At 48.8% G+C, this 18,065-nt stretch overlaps 1 long non-coding RNA gene across 1 annotated transcript in view; it reads left to right on the top strand.

Annotated features, from left to right (window-relative positions):
* Nucleotides 1–11,607, top strand: part of LOC140641368 (uncharacterized) — a 72,803-nt gene extending 61,196 nt beyond the window's left edge. The window contains exons 5-6 of the long non-coding RNA XR_012037899.1: nt 3,115–3,205; nt 3,939–11,607. This is a non-coding gene — a long non-coding RNA (uncharacterized lncRNA). The remainder of the gene's footprint in view (nt 1–3,114; nt 3,206–3,938) is intronic.
* The last annotated feature ends 6,458 nt before the right edge of the window (nt 11,608–18,065 follow it).

The raw sequence follows: 18,065 nt of genomic DNA on the forward strand, positions 1-18,065 counted from the left end.
TCAGGGTGGATCAAAATTAGCTACTTTTCATTTCTCTGTTTATTTACTAAGTTCTGGGAGGTATATGAAGAGCTTTATGTATGTTATGTCATGTAATCCCTTAATGAACCCTTTTAGGCAGGTATTACTATTAGTCTCATTTTATAGATAAGGAAACTGAGGGACAGAGGTGTGGCTAATAAATGGCAGACTCAGGATTCAAATAAGTACTGTACGATGCCAAAGCTATGATTGTAACTGAGTTTTCTGGAAACTTCCACATACCTAAGTTGTTCCCTGGTGTCAGGCAGACTGCAGTGTGAGGTTTGGGTTGATGATGCAAACCCAGTACTGTTCCTGACTGCCACTCAGGTGTTGGGGCCTAGGAGGATGACTGAGCGTAGGCTTTGATGTGGGTGGGCATGGCCAGGGTGGCTGAAGAGGAATTGGCGGGGGAGGGTGCGACAGGAACACTCTTGTCTGAGGGAACTTGACCTGGGTCTGGGAGGGACTAGCCAGTGTCTTGTGGGCTCTGACTGCCCCAGCCAGGCTCTGGAATCCCTTCCTGTTGATAAGGCCACAGTCCTCCCTGCAGGTCTGTGATCAGAAACCTCCCCCCCCCCGCCTTGCAGAGCCCCCATATTCAGGTTAGGACCTGCATTTTCTGGATTTGACTCAGAGAGCAGCAGCCCCCAATAGCAGAGAGCAGGAGGCAGGGTGAGTCACTGCCTTTCTGAGGGTCACCACATTGCTGCTGTTGCTCACTTCAGGCTGGCTCTACCATCTACTCACAGAGGCCTTGGCCGTGTTCCGTAGCTTCTGAGAGCTTTGGTTTCTTCATCCATAAAGTGGGAATGTTAATGTTTATCTCGTGAGTCATTGTGAGGAATCAGGTAATATATGCAAGGCAGTCAGCACACGGTAAATATTCCACATCTGTTAGCTTTGAAGATAGAACAATGATGATGATGATGATGATGATGATGGTGATGATGATGATGGCAACAATGACAAAGCATGGGCTGTGTACCCAGCAGATCCCAGCCCATGCTAGGCCATGTACTCGCATTATTATTATTAGTGCTTAAAACAGGACACGGCAGGGATCCCTGGGTGGCGCAGCGGTTTAGCGCCTGCCTTTGGCCCAGGGCGCGATCCTGGAGACCCGGGATCGAATCCCACATCAGGCTACTGGTGTATGGAGCCTGCTTCTCCCTCTGCCTTTGTCTCTGGCGCTCTCTCTCTCTCTCTCTGTCTCTCAGTCTTTCATGAATAAATAAATAAATAAATAAATAAAATCTTAAAAAAAAAAACAAAAACAGGACACGGCAAAACTGCCTAGATGTAAAGGCATGCTGGGGTCATCCTTCTAGTTTGTATGTGGGCTCTGGTGCCTACACACTGTGTGAGTTTGAGTAAGCTACTTGGCTCCTCTGAGTGCATCCTCCTGCTGCTTGTCTACAGTAGAAGGGCTGAGTCTTCATCCCCAGGAGATGGGGCTAGGACTTCCCAGGGCACTGGGATGGCAGCAGCTCCTGAAGTAAGCTGGCCCCTCAGCCAAGTCTCAGGTCCCAGCTGCACCAAGGGGCAGCTGGCCTGTCTGGAGCACAGACGGGTGTGTGTGGCCACTGCATCCCACCTTTGTTCTCAGGAGTCACTCACCCTGTAACCACTTTCTTTGAACTCAGCCTTTACTTCCTGGCTGCCCATCAGTCCAGCCCTTTATTTTCAAAAAGGTCAAAAAAAAAAACCCAAAAAAACAAAAAAAACAAAAAGGTCCTCGTGTCTGTGAGAAAGTGCTCTGCCTCTGAAGCCAGAACTCCCCCACCCCCCACCCAGTACACCTGGCACCTGAGTAAATAGGGCCTTTCTGCTGGCTGCTTCCCCAGGGCAGGGCCTGGCCCTCTGCTGGGCAGTCAGGAGAGTGGTGTGTGTCACAGACCTCCTGGGCTTGGGAATTGGGGACTGCAGTGGACCAAGAGCAGGACCTCTGTCCTCAGACAAACCACCATGGCTCGGCTACACACTAGTGTGTGAGGTTGAATGAGGCACTCATGTTCTCCTAGCCTCAGTTTGCCCACCTGTGAGTCTGGTTAACAATATTACCCACCTCAAAGGATTAGTGGGAACATAAGATGCACTTAGCAAAAGGCCAGGCACATAACAAATATGCAGTATTGATCAGCCATTATCAGTGCATTGCTCTTCTTTTGGAGAGGCTTCTTATTTGGAAGGAGTTGGACAAGTGTACAGACTATCTCAGGATACAAGACCAGTGCTCCAGGAGAAGCAAGTGCTGGAGGGAGCAGGAGCACTGGAGGAGGGGCACTGAACATCCAGAAGGTGCCATTACAATGAGACTTGGAGGAGGAGGAGCTCCTAGGAGGATGAAAGCTGTAAGGGGCTCAGTCCCTTCCCTAAAGCTGCTGATGTGTGACCATGTCTCACCTCCCCGTATAGGGCAGGCAGGCATGACAAGTGTCACGAAGGAGCTGAGGGGACATTATAGTGCAGGGGGTGGGCAAGGGCAGCAGCCTCTTTTGGTTTCAAAGATCAGGAGAGGTTTCATGGGAGAAGTAGAAAGTGTGATGGATTCTGAAGCAGCTACAGCCTATGATATGATCCCCTGGTCACCCCCCTGGCTCCCTCTGTCTCTTCTCACTGCAAACCAGAGTGTTGGTGGCATTACTCTATTTCTCCCACAAGGCCTTCGAGGACTTATGTAGTATCCCCCGTCCATCTGACCCATCCCTTAACTGCAGTGCCTGCCCTTCTCTCCTGCTTGCTGCACTTTAGCCATTGTGGTCTCCTTATGGTTTTCCAAGCATTTCCAAGCATTTCCATTTCTCCTTATGGTTTTCCAAGCATACATATTGGAAGTATTTCCAATACTCCCAAGCATGCCCTGCCTCAGGGTCTTTGCACTTGCTGTTCCCACTGCTGGAGTAATTTCTTGAGAAGCCCTCATGGTTCACTGCTTCCCTTCACTCCAGTGTCATCTTTTCAGAGAGGCCTCCCTAACCCCCATAGCTAAAGCAGCCTCTCTTTCCTAACATCCTGGTTTCTTGTCTGAAAGCTCATATCAGTCTGAAATGGCCTCAGGTATTTTTCATATTTATTGTCTGTCTCCCCCAGGTAGTGTGTGAGCTCATGAAGGCAGGCACCATGTCTATGTCCGTTGTGTTGATTGCTGGGTGCTGGTGACTGGCATGGAACAGGCTTCCTGGTAAGAGGATGACAAATACATTGAGTGACGGTGGATGGATGCAGTCAGTTGAGGCCTCTTTGCCTTGAGCTGAAAATGAGGAAAGAAGATGGGCCCTGGGAGTTGGGACTCTGCAGCTGTGACATCCTTTTCCTGTTGGCTCTGTGCCACTGGGACACGAACCCTCTAGCCTCCTAGGCAGCAGGAGCTATACAAAGGAGTATAGATTATATCCAAGGATCCCTGTTTTGATTTTTAACTTTTTATTACAGAACCTCCAAACATCTGCAAAAGTCAAGAGAAGAGTATAATCCATACCCATCACACATCACCCAGCTGCAACAGCAATCAACCCCTGGCCCATCTTGTTGCATGTATTCTATGCACGCACCCCACCCTCACCCCCCACAAGGGTTATTCTGAGGCAAATCCATGGGTTCTCCTTTTGTGTAGAGAGCTTAGAAATACTTCCTGGCAAGTATTTTCCTTGTCTCCCTCACGCAGGAATCCTGAGTCCTCCTGCTATCTCTCCCTGGTCAGAATTAGCTCTCCTCAGGGATCTGCTAAATCTAGTCCCATAGAGGTGTCAGTGACTGAGATTTGCTTAGTCCTGAGGGTGCTTTCATCTAGATTCTGCACTGTAATGGTGGGTGTCAGGCCCTGCCTTAGCCAGGCTGAGATGGCCATGCCGTCCCAGGACAGTATGGCCACAGCTTGTTTAGAGCCTGTGGTACTGCCACTTTCGTTCTTCCAGGTTGGTGCCCTATAGAGAGTGGCTACAGGCAACAGAAGGGATGTTTGCTGTGAGCTGATCCAGACTTGAGCTGCAGCCGGGGAGAGCCCAAGTGCCTCTGGAATCATTCCTAATGACTTCTGGTGGAAAAGCACATCTGAGAGAGAGAGAGAGAGAGAGAGAGAGAGAGAGTGCACCTGCAGGCTCTGAAGGCCAGTGGGGTGGGGTAGGCAAGACTTGCCTTTGAGAACTGGGCTGGCCCTGGTAACAGCTGTGGCCAGGTGAGCCTGTGCACCAACCCCTTTCCCTTCCCATTTATTTTTTTTTTCTTTTTCCTTCCCATTTAAATATGACATTTGCGTTGTTTCAAGTTGGTCAAGTGCCATTTCGTTGGAGAGTGTTTTCATTTAGGTTGCATGACTGTCCTGCCAAGGTGATTTTATTATTATAAAATATGGAAAAGTCTATTTGGAGAAGAAAATAATGCAAAACAGATTTTGCTCCGCATACTGAAAATTGTTATAAAATTGAGATCTCAACCAACAGCTCTTCATGACAGTAAAAGAAATGTCCCCGCCATGTGCTCCAAGTGCCCCAGCCCCTGGGAACCACTGAGCCTGCTGAGCTGGGGAACTCACTGACTTCTGGGGAAGGGGATGGAATCAGAGTCTGGATTCCGCAGCCATGGGCTCTGGAGCCAGTGCCTCAAACCCCACCCAAGTCCTACACCAACTCTCTGGGCAGATTTCCCAGTAAATTTTGTGGGACGCTATGAGAAGACCCCAGGTGGAGTCCAATTTTTAACCCCTAAGTCCTTGTTTACAACTTTTAGTGAGCAGAGCAATTGCCAGAGAGCTTGATACAAATCCAGAGTCCTGGCTCCCCTCCCCCAAAATCATGATTTAGCACAGAAAGGACAGTGCCCTGGAATCTGCATTTTAATGAACCAGCTAGGGTGCTTCTGAAGCAGGGGGACCCGGACCATATTTCAGAGGCACCACTATGCTGAGAGGTATAGCGAGGTGGTCAAAGGGTGGTTTAAGCAAAGGTGATGAAAACACATACTTAATATGTTTCCTGTGGGTTATGTAAACGAGAATCTCTGGAGCACGGCCCAGTGCCAGGCACATTGTAAGTGCCTGGTTTGTGCTGGCTGCTACTATTACTGCTATTTCCCACCGTTCCTCATCTGCACATCTGCTCCTTTCCTCAACACACATTGTTTCCTACAACAGTCTCAGCTGGATCTCTGCTTTTTAAAAAAGTCCTGATTTGAGGCATTTACCAATTTCTGTGGTGTAAATACTCCCACATGGCCAACTGAAATCTTCTAAGGTGATGACAATGAGCATGGAGCTCGGGAGAGATGTGCACAACTGGCCAGGCTGTGCTGCTATGAGCCAGCTCCAGCACACCAGCAGAAAGTCCTTGTTTGCTGTGAGATCCGGAGTATGTGGTTGCCTCAGCTGGAGCTGATAAATGCAGAGGGCTGTGGGCAGAGTCCAATGTAATTGCTACCTTCTGCTGCAAGGGGCAGCTGGGTTTTGCACAGTCTTGCTATCCATGCATACTCCTAGCTAATGCAGGAAATGGGAATCCTAGCCTCAAATTACCAGCATTGGGAATCTAGAGAAGAAATTATTATCAAAGTGCAGAGATGGCTCCAACAGGCGAATATTTACCATTTGCCATGGACTGCATGAAAGGGTGCAAGGCGTCTGAAGTCACTGTTGTCTCCTTGCTGGTTCTGCTTTTATCTTGTGTGGATCACTGAGAAGGGCAGGCTTATACTGAGGAATGAGTACGGGTCTGGGAGCCAGACTGGAATCATATCCTAGGACTGCTTTATGACAATTGTGTGACCTTGACACAAGTTAGCTTGGCTTCCCTGGTGCGCAGTTTGCTCCTCTGTCAAGTGGGCATATTTATGGCTAAGTCACACAATGTGGTGAGACACAGACATAAGACACATTGTGTGCCCAGGATAGGGCCTGGCAGAGAAGGGCAGGTCAGTGGAGGGGTGCTATGTTATCGCTAATCCTGGCATGAAGGTGCTGCCCACATGATGTTTCTGATGCTGTTCTTCATCCAGAGTTATTATTCTTAGTAATTAAGAAATATTAAGTTCTTTCCTATAATTCCAGCATGAGAAAGAAGTTAGATGGAAATTTTTTTTTTTTTTTTTTCCGCCAAGTTTGGAGGAATCTTTGGAATGCTTTGATTTAAAATGTAAGTGGCTACATGCCACTAAGAGGTTTGGTCATAAAATATGACAGGCTCAGAGATGGTGGAACAACACAATGGAAGGAGCCTGAATGCTTATGTTCCTGCTGGAGGATTGTTGGCTGACCAGGAGACCACTGTGCACTTTCTGTGGGTGAGAAATGAACCTTCTTTGCGTTAAGCCATTGAGTTTTAAGATACTGCTGTTATAGCACCTAGTATTAGCCAACCCTGACTAATACAGTCCTATTAAGCAAACACTTTGAGAAGCCTGGGGACCACTCAAAGAGGTGATCAGGTCTAGTCCAGAGCAGTGACTCTGAGACACAGGAGAGCTCCAGTGTCACTGCCGTCATTTCAGACACGGAGCAGCAGTGAGAAGCTCCAGACAGAGGAGAGTCAACTATGAATCTCAACTTGAAAGGCATAGGGCACAAGTTCTGCATTGGAGATCCAATGACAGCTCTATGTCATGTCAAGGTCTTTTCACTGTCCTGTGTCCCCTCCTACCCTTCCCTCCAGGGAGAACCAAGGTGGCAGAGATGAGGCTTGCCTACCGTTGACAATCCTCAGCTCTGTGTGGATACTGTGTTGCCAGTCTGTGGGAGGATTGCAGCCCTCTCTCCCCAGGACCCTGCCTCTCCAGTGACTTTTGGCTTCATGTGTGGGCGTGAACAGACTGTGATTGGTTCTCAGGAAGGCTCTGTGAGCTGCTGTTTTCATGCTGTTTTGGAGGAAGGAAGGAAAACTTGAGTGCTAAGAGCCTCAAGGAGTGTCCCTAAGAAGCAGAGTCCCCACCATTTCCTTTCTCTCACCAGTCCACTAGATTTGCTTCATTCTCTCCCTTCCTGTGGGACCAGGAGCATAGAGGAGCTGCCTGGACACGAAAAACAGGCAAAGTACTTCCACTTTGCTATGGATTACACAAAACTCTTCCTAGCATGTTCAGGTCTGTCTGTTCTTTGTGCCCTCCCCTCATTGCCTGGACTGTATTCTTTGGTTGCTTGGAGTTAGTACCTCAAGACTGTCACTGTCTCTCAGGCCCCCCTCTTGTACTCTTTATTCACTGCTCAGCCCTGTTGGTTCTCTGTGTGTAGATTCCTACCTGGATCCCTCCTACCAGCTTCCATGGCTGCCACCTCCGTGGGCCTCAAGCTTTGTCATCCCCTCCTGGTGCCCCTGTCTCTAGCATCCCCTGCCAGCTCATCCCACCAGGGATCCTGCAGGCCGTTCCCCATTACCCCCATTAAACACAGCACTTCCGAGTCCTTGCAAGTCGGCTCCAAAACTTTCCACGTCTTTGTTGGCCTGACCCCTGAATAGTCGATGATTTTCGGATGGAATCAGAGGCATCCTTTGTTCCAAAGTTTTCTCATTGTTTTCTTTCCATGGGATTGTAGAAAACATCTCCCGCCAGGCACACCCTACTGTTTTTGTGAAAATTATAGGCTGCAAATAACTGCTTAAGTCAACTGCCAGACGAGGTACTCTCTTCAGAGGGAATATTCCAGCTGATGAACAAGTTTATGGGCTTTATTTTTGGAGGAAAGAGTTCATCGAGTGGAGAATAGAATTTTCCAGGTGCCCCAACTCCATTCTTATTGTAAAGCATATGTGTCTGAGTGGGTGACTCACTTGCAAGGTCAAATTTATGACCGCAGTACTTATTCCCCCTTCTCTTTCTGTTGGCTTCCTTGGGCCCTTTGTGCAGCCCTACAGTAGACACTTTGAGGAACACAGAGACGAATAAAGACACGAGAGAGAATCTGAACAAGAGGCCAGCCCCCATCCGGCTCCTCCTGAGGTCTGACAGCATTTCCTGGTGCAGGCTCCATGAGCTAATACTTTGCACTGAGGATATTTTGTAGCTTAAGTCAGGTAGTCCCCAGAATCCAGTCTCAACTGAGACCCACCAAAAGACCAGGTTCATCCCCTTGAACACTTGTAGGGAGAAGAAGATGCCCCGGAAGAAGTAGCCCAAGACCTGTGCCCAAACCATGCCAACCTCTTACACCTGGGGCCCCCTGTCATTCTGCAGAGCATTCTGGACACCCCTGAAGAGCCTATGAAGTGTGCTCACTGGTCTTTTCCTTCAGACCTCACCACCCTCACTGTCCCTGCATCTCCCTCTGCCCTATGGATGCGTAGACCATTCTCAGTGGCCTCCATTCAGGAAGGCCCTGCATTGTAGAACTTGCTCAGTGTCAGGCACTCCTATCAAAACTTATCCATCTGATGTTCCCCTCCCACCAATTCATACAATTAGCTGATCTGATAAGCCAAGTTATATCTTATGCTTAATGAACTATAACCACTCAACATTAACCTAACACCTTGCTCTTTACAATGTGGTCCACAGCCCAGTAGCTTAAGAGCTTATGAAAAATACAGAGTCTCAGGCCCATCCCAGGCTACTGAATCAGAGTCAACATTTTGACAAACAAACAAAAAAACCCAAGTGCTTCTAATACACATTAAAGTCTGAAGAGCACTAACCTAATAAGCATTTTTCAGCAGATAATTACATTTAATGCAACACATTCCATGTTAATGATGCTAGTTGTTTGGCATTTCACGCTTTCACCGAACTGTTTTTCACATTTATGGCCTTGTATGGTTATTGGAGCAGCTAGTCTGGGTTCTAGAGGCCCCCAGGACCAGCAGGCTTCCTCTGACAGCCCCTGCTCATGCCTGGCATTTGGCTGCAGTTTAATTAGCTGAACAAATGAATAAACGTATAGGCCCCTGAAGGAGACAGGACAGCAGACATTATTTCCATTTTGCACGTGAGGCAACTAAGGTTCAAATAGGTTGAAACTTGTTCCGGTTATTTCCTAAGTGTCAGAACTGAAATTGCATCGACCTCTCATCTCCGGGTGACCGCAGGCTGTTTTTCATGCTTCGTTGCAGGAGATATGTGTGGTCCCCCTATTGTGGTTATGGAGGTAGCTCACAAGTTCTAAAACAAAGCTCTGTGTGGAATGACCTGCTCTGGGTGGAGGCACCCTGCATGGCCCACCCAAGTCTCCATCCTGGCACACTATCATAGGCCTCTGGCCATGGGGGCGTCCCCCTTTGGCACCCCTGTGGCTGGTGGTAGGAAACTCTGCAGGGAGCTGTTCCGGGGGTTGGGAACACCTGCTGCTCACCACAGCCCACCCCCCCAGGACTGAGTGGATGGGAGGAAGGGTAGGGCAGGAGTGCTGAGGAAGCTTATTGAGAATAGTTTCCCATTGTGAAGCTTGTTAACTTGGAGCCATTTACTTGGGAGCCTCTTCCCCAGGGGTGCTGGATTCTGGCCATCTACCCAAGGGCAGAGAGGTGCTTATTCACAGAAATGCTCACTGGACCTGTGATGACACCAGAGGCAGGGTAAGTAATCAGGGGAACAGGGGGATCTGAGTGTGGAAGCCCAGACCATAGGAATGTACCAAGCAGACCACTGGAAAGGACAGAAGCAGATGAGGCCTTTGCTGTTCCACACATTCATCCAGGCTCTATCCTGGGCTTTGCAAAAAGCTACCTGGGCCAAGAAGGAGACGGAGGGGCAGATGTCTCTCTCTGCCATTTTCAGTTGGCAGGCCCATCACTTCGTGCTTTGTTGCAGTTGATCAGCTTGTCAGCAGACTGGAAGTCTGCCCACTATCTCCAGCCTGCAGTGGAGGCCAAGCCCAGTGGGGTTGGGCATCCCCTGCACGGTTTGGTTTAGGTGCCCTGGCTACAAAAAAACACATTGGGCAGAGGTGATACCACTAGTGATGGCTGGTGCTATGTGCATTTCCCACACCAGGCATGTTTCTAGATCAGCATTCAATTCTTTGCTCCTCACTCGAGGCTAGGCAATATGATTATTCCCATTGTATGGATGAATCAAAATGAACACAAAATGACCATGTCACACACTGTTGATGGCAAGAACCCTTTTAACTGTCACTTGGGTTTCATGTGTTAGGGGAAGGCAGGCGGCTTGAATGATGGACTCTGCACAGTGCAGTGGGTGGATCTGTGCAAAGGTGATATGTAAACCACACAGTGCCCTGGGCTCAGGCCTGGTGTGGTGGGGAGCTGTGACAATGAGGGGCAGGCTAAGGAGTCTGAGCTTCACCTTGTGGACAAAGGGAGTCACTGAAGGGAAGTTGAAATCTGATGCATGGTTCAGGAAGGTAAGAGGTGGCATCCCAGGAGGGGCCCAGTTGGAGAGGCAAGAGATAGGAGGCCTGGAGGCTGCATGTGTCAGTGCAGGGCAGATAGGAGGTGAGGGCCGAGAAGATGGGCCACATCTGAAAGAAACAGCAGCCGCTAGAATGTGGCCACTGCTCCAGTGTTTACAGTGGCTCCTCTTCTAGGTTGCGGTTTCCTGTCCAGAATGGACATGGACATGCTTCTGTGTGAAGCATGTGAGTCATCGTGGCAGAGAAGAAGAGGGTCAGGGTTGTATTCAAATTCCCAAAGTTTGACCTACGTCGCCCCTATCCCAGCTGGGGTATCACAGCTCTTCCTGAGAACACAGAGAGGTGGCAGATGTGCCTTGTGGTGGCTCCATTGACTCCAATAGCCTCTTAAAACACTTTTTTGTCACCCCAGCATAGCCTGAGCCATTGTCTCTTCATGGGCTGTTATAGATGCTGTAGCTGCTGGGTGGGCTGCTGCCCAGGTGGGTGTTGGGAGGCTGAGACTGGCCAGAGGTGACTTCACCTCTCAGGACTCTCTCCAAAGCCCCAGGGAGTAGATGAAAGGTTTGGACCTAGGAGCCTTGGCATAGAAGTGCACTTGTAGGAAAAAACAAATTTCTTAAATTACTAATCCATCCATTCTGTGCTAATGCCTCCTGAAAGAAAACTTTCAAGTTGGCTAACAGCCTCTTCTCTCTGGGAACCACTTGTACCTGTAATTAGGAAGCTGTGTCTCATTAAAGCTTCAGCCTTAGATTGCAAAGCTGGAAGATCCAGCTTGACCAGAGCATTCATGGCTTTCTGGGACTAAACTCAGGTTCTTGTGCCCTTGCTATGGTGTAGTCCTGTTTCCCTGGGCCATGAGACTCCTGCTTTGTATCTGTGACCTTTTACTTGGAGCAAGTGATTCTTGTTGAGATCGACTCTTTGATTCCTAGCACTGATAACTATGCCAGTTACCCTGACACATGGTTTCCAAGAGTCACTTCCAAGGCTTTTTGGTGCATGTAGCTTGGACCCCATGTCACCTGGTGGTAGGTTTCCACCTTGGAAGAGAACGCTTACCTACAGGGAAAAGTCAGCCTCAATCTTACCCAGTCCCTAGCTCCAGGACATCCATCAGGACCTTCATCAGGGAGAGAAGCAGGACTGACTGCATCATTGAGAAAACTGGATGAGAGCTGCTCAGACCTGTCACCTTTCTACCATGTGCATGGATGGTATATTGGCAAAGACATTTGGATTTTTCACGAGCACCTTTATATGGGCCAGCGTGGGTTTGAGGAGATGAGCCTATTTCTTTTTTTTTTTTTTTTTTTTTTTTTTTTTTTTGAGATGAGCCTATTTCTGACCTAAGGTCCCCCAGAATCTCCTGTGCTGCCACAGAGGGGAGATAAAACTCCTCAGGAGGACTATTCTCTGATCCATTGGTTTTCTTTCTTTCTTTTTTTTTTTAAGATTTTATTTATTTATTCATGAGAGACATAGAGAGGCAGAGACACAGGAAGAGAGAGAAGTAGGCTCCATGCAAGGAGCCTGATGTGGGACTCGATCCCGGGACTTGGGGATCACGCCCTGAGCCAAAGGCAGGTGCTCAACCATTGAGCCACCCAGGCATCCCTGATCCATTGGTTTTCATTTATGCGCGAGTCTGCTACTTCCTCAAGAGTATGTGCATAGTAAGCTTCTTTCATGGTAGATGATTGGCTTTGTTTCTTCTTCAAGAGCTTCCAGGCATCTGTGAGAGGAATCCTGTCCTTGTCTGATGAGTCTTTCCTGATACTGTGATAGAAAGGCAGTTCCTGATCCTAAGTAAAAAGTTAATAAGGGACAGTTTGTGGATCTGAAACCTTAAATTACAAACATGAGATTTGGGTTGTCGAAAGCTGTGGGCTAGGAAGACCTAGCCTTTGAGAGGCCTTTGAGACCATTTAGCCCAAGCTCCTGCCAGCAAAGAATTCCCTCAATACTATAGTCTCTCAGCCTATTTAGACATTTTCCAACCATGAAATTTCAGTACCACAGAAGTACCATATATCTGTTTATGTCCTATAGCCGTTTGGCAGGCCACAGCCACCATAACAGTTTCCCAAGAACCAAGTTTTGTCCTGTTAGGTGTATATCACTCTCATTGAGAAAGCTCGCTTTATGCCACATCCCTGAGGAATAGCTAGCGAGCTTCTGCTTGGATGTCATCCTTGTACTAGGGAACTCACTATCTGCCTCCTTCTCGGGGTAGCCTTGGAATAGTATTTAGCAAGAAAGGAACAGACTATTGATAGGCATACGACTTGAATGAATCTCCAGATAATTATGCCACTTGAAAAAAGCCAATCCCAAAAGGTTACATGCTGTACGATTCTATTTAGGTAACATTTTGAAATAATGAAATGTCAGAAATGGAGAAGAGTTGCCAGAGATGTGGGGCTGAAGGGAAGTGGGTGTGGTTATAAAAGTGTATCAAGAGGGGCGCTCGGGTGACTCATTCAATTCAGTGTCTGCCTTCAGCTCAGGTCATGATCTGGAGTCCTGGGATGGAGCACCATGTCAGGCTCCCTGCTCAGTGGGGAGTCTGCTTCTCCCTCTCCCTCTCTCTCTGCCCCTCCCCCTGCTTGTGTTCTTCTCTCTCTGTCAAATAAGTAAAATCTTTAAAAAGGGGGTGGGGCGTCAAGAGAGATCTGGTGGCTTTGGAACATTTATCTTGATTGTGGTGGTGGACACATAAATCCTCACACGTGATAAAACTGCATTGAATTAAATTCACAGCTGAGTTCAAGTAAAATGAGGGATGTCTGAAGAGGCTCAGCAAATTACATCACTGTCAGTGTCCTGATATCGAACTATTGCTTCACAGAGTGTTACCATTGAGGGAAGAAGCTGGGCAAAGGGCACACAGGACCTCTCTATAATGCTTAAAACCACATGTGAATCTAACAATGTCATATTTTGAGATAATTGTAATTTTTTAAGTTAGCTCATCTAAAAAATAGCTAACTTAAAAAATTTAAAAATAGCTAACTTTGAAAATAGAAATGTAAACAAATTAAAGAGCCTGTGTTTTCACTTTATAGGTCTGGGATTTATTACGCCCTTTGAGATTTTCTTGGGACCCATTGTCTCTTCATCAGTTTCAGTCAAACTGACTTAAAAGACAGATAAATGAGCCCACTGTGTAGCAGAGGCAGCAAGTATAGGCATATCCCAGTGTCCTAGGGGGTGGGCTGGGGGCACGGGGTGCCGAGCAGGCATGCAGGAAAGACAGGAGGAATGCAGACCTGGCTGCTGTCCCTCCCTGTGGAGCCCCAAGGGGGAAGGATGGGGAGAGGCAGTGGGGGACAGGAAAGGATGCTCCCCACATTCCCCCCAGGGATGCCCCTTCAAAGCAGCAGCAGGGGTTGGAAAGGAAGCTGCTCAGGCTGCTGCATGAAGATGGATGGGAGAACATGAAGAAGCTTCTGTGAGGGGAATGCCTGGACCTGCTCAGGAATGTGGCAGGGGTGTGGGAGGGGTGGGGAGCAGGGCTGGGGAGTAAAGAGGGAGAGCACAGTCAGTGGCTTCCACGCTGGGCCTGGCCCAAGGCTGGAGGCATCACCTCTCTCACTGAGGAGGGCTGAGAAGAGGCTCTGTGGGTTCTCATTTTAGCAGCTGAGCTCCTTCATATGGGATGGGGGCACTTCCCTCCCTCCGCCCCCCCCCCCCCCACCCTGACCCTCCCTGACCTGGAGTTGGGTCACATGATGCAGACCTATCCCCAGGGCCTTACAGACAGGCCTCATTTCTTGGGTCCCAGTGGGTTGAAGTGGTCGGCTGCCTGGGCCCAGGGAAAGGATCTACATGGCTTGTTCCCCGTTCTGTTTCCAGGGCTGGGCTACCAGGCTTTGAAAGTGAGCCTGAAAGTTTCTGTTGGCCTGGAAGTGCTGGCTGGGTCTGGCCCTTCGTGAGAGGAGGATATGGGTTGAGTGATGAAGGCCACATGCAGAGCTTACACAGCTACCCCTGGCCTCGACATGGGCTTCTGGTCTCCTACTACATGCCAGGCCCACTGAGAGGAGGGTACTTGCCCGAGATCCCACAGCTGCCATGTTCACACTCAACTCAGTGCTGTCTGACTCCCCTGCTGAGCTCCACACAAGATGACTGCCATCTGCTCACGTGTCACACAGGGCCTTTCACACACCAGTATGTACCTCTAAGAGGCAAGGAAGGTGGGGATATGATCTCCTTGAGAGATGGGTGCTTGGATCCCATGTCCAGAGACACCCAAAGCTGGCAGCAAGTCAACCCCCCCGACACCCACTTCTGCATCCTTTGTGTAAACTGCACAACCCCTCCTATGACCTGGGAGCCTTCTGTGGCTGAGAATACATTGATGGAAGAGTAAAGTGGCTCTTCATGAGAATCAGTGGTCCATGTGAGCCCAATATTTGCTGTTGCTGGGACTAAATGACAGTGGGTTCCTCAGAAAGGTTTGATGCCCCCAGACAGTTCCAGAAGCCTCAAAGAGCATGCTCAGCCTAGCCCCCACACAATCCTGGAAGATCCTGGTCACCTGATTGTCTCCCACAATTCATGGCACAGAGATGCCAGGATCGAAAAAAGAGGAAAACATTCCAAGCCTAGAAGCTGCTGGACTCACACTAACCAAATAGTGAAGCAGGGTGGTATAGGGAAGGGAGACTATTTTGGCAGGTGGATGTGGTGGAAGCCTCTGGTTGGTGTCACAAAGCCTTGGTTCTGGCCCTCCCCCTGGCACTGGCCCGCTGCATTATCCTGGCATTCTTGACATATGCACATGAAGATGCTGCTCAGAGGAAGGGGTGTTCTGAGGAGCTGGGAGCAGAGTGGAGCCAGGCTAGGGGGCTCTGCACCAGCATCCCCATTTTAACCAATATCATTCCATGTCCATGTGATTGCACGTTGGGGACCACCTAAAGTTGCTCATCGAAAAGATTCCACAGCTGAAGCTGGTTGCAAGGCCCCAGATAGATGGTCTGAGCAAATCTCTGATCTCCAGAAACCAAGTGTAGGAGGCGAGAGGGAGGCAGTCGGGGGATAGTTCCTGCAGGAGGGGGAGATTCCTAACAGGGTGTGGGCCAGAGAGAGGGAGAGAAGGATGCCAACAAGAACGATGTGTCCTCCGCAGGCCGCTGACAGCCTTGCTCACTGACAGGGATGACGCCAAAGCTCTGGGAACATTAACCTGGATGTAGCCCAAGGGAGATGCGGTTGTGATGCCCTGGAATTGCTCTTCAATTATTATTAGATGTGCTGTGGTGACAACATGCTGCTGAAAACCAGAGTGAGTAGCAGAGAGGCCATTCAGCCCAGGTATTTGGGGCTTCTGTAAGCTGAGAGGGGGTTCGGTCCCCAAGGCTCTGGACCCTATGCTCATGGGAAATGGCGCCTTGTTGTTTTGCCTTTGCGGTCAACAATTTCAGAAGCCCAGCGCAGAGCAAAAGTTTATAGTCAAATATCTTCTTCTGAGTCTGTGTGCAAACTGTTGATTGAACAGCCAGAGATCAGGATTTCGATGTTCTCTTCTACCTTTCTTAACATTGCTCCTTCCTGTTTGCCCTTCATGAAACCAGCACTGGGTCTGGCTATCTGGCTCTGTCTGCTGGTCCATCCACCAGAAGTTCTGTGCTTCTGTCCCCAAGCTTCTCATGCCATTAGCCACAGCTGGTACCTTCTGGGTGGTTGTGTAAACCTGCTGTCTGAGGAACCTGGAGTGGATGTGTGAGTGCAGAGGGAGTTTTGCCTACAATTTCTCTTTCCTTCCTCTTTGCAGGCCCTTGGCTGCCCCTCCATGTTTTTTCCTTACTGCAAAGAGGAACAGGATGTAGGTTTCAATCACACCCAGTCACTTGCAGGGATGCGTGGCTTTGAGTTTGAGTAAGTTATTTGTGTCTTTGAAGACTCAGTTTCCTCACCTGGAGAGATGCAGCATTACTGTTGATGGAGTCTGCCTGGGAGAGGCCAAAGGAAGGGAGAGCCTTACCCAATCCCAGCTGAGCTGAGGGACAGCCTGGCTGGGCTCCAGATGGGAAGATGGGAGAGCAAGGCTCCCATTCCAGGACATCATCCTCTAAGACCCCGTGATCATCAGGACAACGGTGGAGGCCATTGCTATTATCTCCAGTAGGAGCGATTATTTACAGGTACTACATGTCTTCACCTTGGCTGCGCCTGAGAGCCAGAGTACAGGTCCCCAAGAGGCCGCTTTGCTCACTCCACAGCATCTGTTCTTCAGGGAGGCTTACCTGGCTAGATGTCCTCTGGCTCATGAAGTAGCTGGGCCCAGTGAACTTTACCTGAGGCCTCGGGGCTTTCTTTCATTCACAAGGCTACTTGCAAACACGTTTTCATCTCTTGCTTCCCTTGCCCTTAAACTCTATGAACTCTGTGCTGCAAACCTTAGTAACAAAGCCTGACAATGTTTTTCTCTTTGGCTTGTTAATTTGCTATTCTTTGAGCTACTGTAAGTCTGCAAAAATCCCACTTCAACAGGCCATGTTGGCTGGAGCCATTTTGAACGGTAGCAAATGGGGTAGCAAATAGTACCAGAGAGGGAGAATGAATGAAGGAGGCATCAATGCCAGGGAACCCCGTGTACATACACTCCATGAGATCCTCCCTCACTCCTTTTACTTAAAAAATGGCAGAGACCGTATTGTAACCACCAGAGCAGAAATGTTGCTTGAATCACTCCCGATCCTTGACTCAGGCAAATCAACTCTTGTTGATCGTTGCTTCTCTAGCCTGCCTGTAAGCAGACATGCTTCTAGGCAGCTGTTATTGCAACACAATTCTGTATTTTGTCTTTCCCCTTATTTCCTAACTCTTGCTTCCCATTGCCACACAGTCGTTATAGGTATCAGTTTTAATGGCTCACTCACTTGTGGCTTCTGGAATTTACTGACCATCCCCCTGAATGACCATCACATCACGTTAGCTGGGAAATAAGCATGGAGGTCACTTGTGCAACCTCTCAGTGTTACCAACTCTAGAAGTATCTGGCAGGAAAAAAGGCTTTCTTGGGGCAGCACATGACTATCCCAGGATGGGAGCTCTTCTCCATGCTTCATGTGTAAATAAATGCCTTAGTTTTTGAAGGAGACTTGGGCCCAGACTCCTTGCACACATACTTTTGTCTCTCAACAGTACAATCAGAGATCATTCCTACTGCTGCTTTTCTTCAGTGTGAATTAATCTCCTTCGATTTCTCCATCATCATCATCCTCACCATCTTACTCAGGACTGCCATTTATTGAGTGCTTACCCTGTGCCAGGCACTGTAGTCTTGTATCATGGCTTTATTCAGTCCCATCGGGTGGTACTGCTGTTGTCATACTCAGTTACACATAGGGAAACTGAAGCCTGGGATGCTGAGTAGCTGTTGGAACTCTAATAGCTCTCAAGGGTTGCCTGCCTCCAGGTGGGGAAGATCTTTATACCCTCTAACTCCTCATGGAAGGACCTTTGGCAAAGTTTGATCTAAAGTCTCTGGGATGGCCCCTGGGCCTAAGGAGGTTTACTGCCTTAGTCCCAACAGGCTGCTTTAACAAAATACCACAGACTGAGTTGAGTGGCTTACAAATGACAGAAATTTATTGCTCACACTTCTTAAGGTTGGGAAGTCCGTGGTCAAGGTATTGGCAGAGTTGGTGTCTGGTCAGGATCTGCTTTGCTGTATCCTCTCAAGGTAGAAGGGGCAAGGGAGCTCTCTGGGGTCTCTTTTATGATACTAATCCCC

This window comes from Canis lupus, chromosome 10 (genome assembly GCF_048164855.1).
Source record: "Canis lupus baileyi chromosome 10, mCanLup2.hap1, whole genome shotgun sequence".
Taxonomy (NCBI): domain Eukaryota; kingdom Metazoa; phylum Chordata; class Mammalia; order Carnivora; family Canidae; genus Canis; species Canis lupus.